A 3,300-nucleotide genomic window follows, 5' to 3' on the forward strand; every position below is an offset into this window, starting at 1 on the left:
ACGTATATTTATAGTCGACTATCGCTCACTGGGGGTGTGCAAGACTGCGAGCGGGGCTTTACGCCCAGCGTCATAATATAAGTAGACGGCGTGCAGCCTGATCCAACTATACAAAAATATCGCTGCGGCGTGCAGCCCGATCCATATACGTATCGCTACGCGGCGTGCAGCCCGATCCATAATATAGACTATATAATATCCTCAACATAGGTTCCCCAACCTCCTCTCAGTCATTAGCCTCACAGCTCTCGGGCATCACAATCAGAAATTAGGGAACTCAGCCCAAACATCCTCACAGTAGGAGTAGAATGATAACACCAGTTTTTAAGCATTTAACAGGTAAACACAGGAGCTGAGGCTATGATTTTAACAAGTAAAGTGTGGAAAATAGTTTTAAGATGCCCCTAAGGGTTCTACAGATCTGGGCACAAGGCCCCCAAAACTGGCATAAAGCCCATAATACAGTATAAGGATCCAGAATCAGATAAATATAACATTTCCAATAAATTACAGCGGCTCCAATAGTCGCTACGGCGGACCAGAGTCACCATCCCTACGGGTGCACGCCACACCTCGTCACCTAGCATGTGCATCACCTGCATTTATCAAATCAAGTCAAATACATGGGTTTATACCTCGGTCCAAATTTTAAAAAGGCAGCTATAGTGGTGCTTCCCTTCCGAGGGCCAGTGTCAGCACGGTAGAGGCCGCGTTTCGACATGGACAGCCGATGCGTTCAGGTTATCTGTGGAGCTTCATCAGGTCATTGTTCCCACATTGCACACAGGCCATTCATCATTTAGTCCTCTCCAGCACCCGTCAGAGCTCATCCCGTGCTCCATCTGTCAGGGCTCTTTATGCCGAGTTGGATCGGGCTGCACGCCGCAGCGGTTATTATGATTTCTATTATTATGAGTTAATACTGAGCCGAGTGCTGATAGTGAGTATTGTGTGACTAGAGTTGAGTCACGTGTGACTGAGAGGCTGCCCGAGGGGCTATATTTCGAGTGACTTCTTGCCCAAGGGGCCCTGTTATGATATTTCTACTGTTTCCACTCTTTTTATGAATAAGCCTCTGTTGGACATATTGTCAAGTAATTGATTTCAAGTGTTAAACTGAAAATGATGAATTTATGACAGAACTGATTTTAGAATATATGTTTTGAACTGCTCGTCACTGCTTTCAGTCCATTATTTACTTTAGTTACTTACTGGGTTGGAGTACTCACTTTACTCCCTGCACCTTGTGTGCAGATACTGGTGCCCGAGAGGCCGAGTGAGAGCTTTCAGCTGTTTTTCCAGCACTTGTCGGGATTTCGAGGTAGTTGCATGGCGTCCGCGGCCCCGATTTCTCCCTTCTATCTTATTATTTTTCCGCATTTCTAGACTATTTATGTAGTAGACTGTTCAGACTTGTATTAGAGGCTCTAGACTCGTGACACCAGATCAGTGTGGGCTGTGTAGCTTCTATGTCTTGTTGATTCTGCACATCTTTCTTGTTGTTTTAAACACTTATTATGATAATTGGTAATTAAGCTGTGTCAGCAAATGACTTACTAAATGAAAATGGGTTATAGTTTGATAGTTGGTCTGGCTTGCCTAGCAATGTGATAGGCGCCATCACTACCGGTATTTGGGGTCGTGACAAGTTGGTATCAGAGCGAATACATCACAATATTCTAAGGGAACAAAGCCCAAGCAAAAAAAATTAAAAAATACCAAAAATCCCGAAATTAGCAAAACCCGAGCCCCGGGCCCACTCCTCAAAACTCAGAAATTTTTACATCAACGGATTCCTTATCTCTCCACGAGTCTATGCATATAAAGAACACTAAAATCGGAGTCCAAATGACCCCTCAAATCCCAAATCAAAACTCCAAAATCCCAAGCCCTAGTTCTTCCATTTTTAGTTCAAGTTCCCATGAATTTCTAGGTAGATTTCACAATAGAATCGAGTTTTAGGTCCGAAATTCTTGCCTCCAATCGTTTCCCCTTGAATCCCTCTTCAATCTCCTTCGAAAATCTCTCAAAATGAGCAGCTATGGGTGAAAATAGACCCAAAATCACGACTGAAATGACTTAAAACATTCTGTCCAGTTCTGCTATTCCTTCATCGCAATCACGGCACTAGCCTCGCGATCGCGAAGCACAAATTTTAAATTCCCAAAAATAACACTACGCGAACGCGACATGGGCCCCGCGAACGCGATGCTTTCGCCTCTCACACCTACGCGAACGCGAAGCACAGGATCCCAGCCTTCCGCGATCACGAAGCCTCACACGCAAACGCAAAGGCATAAATCTGCCCTTCCTCAATTCCTTCTATGCGATCGCGATACACCCTACGCGATCGCGAAGGGTAATTCTCTGCAACCCCTGAAACTTCAAAATCTGCAATCTTTTAAGGCACAAAATGGTCCGATTGACCATCCGAAACTCACCCGAGGCCACCGGGACCTCAACCTAAGGCACCAACACATCTTAAATCCTTATTCAAACTTGCTCCAATCATCAAAACGCCTCAAAAAACATCAAATTACCCAAACCACATCGAATTCAAGCCTAAGTTTCTAAAAATCTTTTGAAATACGCTTTCGATCAAATACCCAACCAGACCACGTCCGAATGACCTGAAATTTTGCACACACATCCCAAATGACACAACAAAGCTAATACAACTCTCGGAATTCCATTCCGACCCCCGGATCAAAATCTCACCTACCAACCGAAAATTGCCAAAATATCAATTTCGCCAATTCAAGCCTAATTGTACTCCGGACGTCCAAAACCCATTCCGATCACACTCCTAAGTCTCAAATCACCTCCCGAAGCTAACTGAACCATCGGAACTCACATCCGAGCCCTCTAACACATAAGTCAACATCCAGTTGACTTTTCCAACTTAAGCCTTCTTAAAAGAGACTAAGTGTCTCAAACTTTATCAAAATCATTCCGGATTCAATACGACTAACCCAATACCTCAAAACACAGATGAACAAAGTAAATAGAAGCAGAAATGGGGGAAACGGACCGGTAACACATGAGACGACCGGCCGGGTCGTCACATTTGCACATTTTACCTGTTTACCCACTTTTATATTCATTAACAATTGCGAAATAATAACATTTAAATGGCGGAATTTAACATAAGCGGAAGATAAAGCAATAAACTATCTGAACGTAAATCCAATACATCTGTTTGAGTCTCGACTACCCAGAACTGGTGTCACAGTTTCACAGACGGTCTAAGGATACTACAATTAACGGTCTGAAAGAAATAAATACAGCATTGTCTATGGA

The sequence above is a fragment of the Nicotiana attenuata genome, chromosome 6 (genome assembly GCF_001879085.1).
Source record: "Nicotiana attenuata strain UT chromosome 6, NIATTr2, whole genome shotgun sequence".
NCBI lineage: Eukaryota > Viridiplantae > Streptophyta > Magnoliopsida > Solanales > Solanaceae > Nicotiana > Nicotiana attenuata.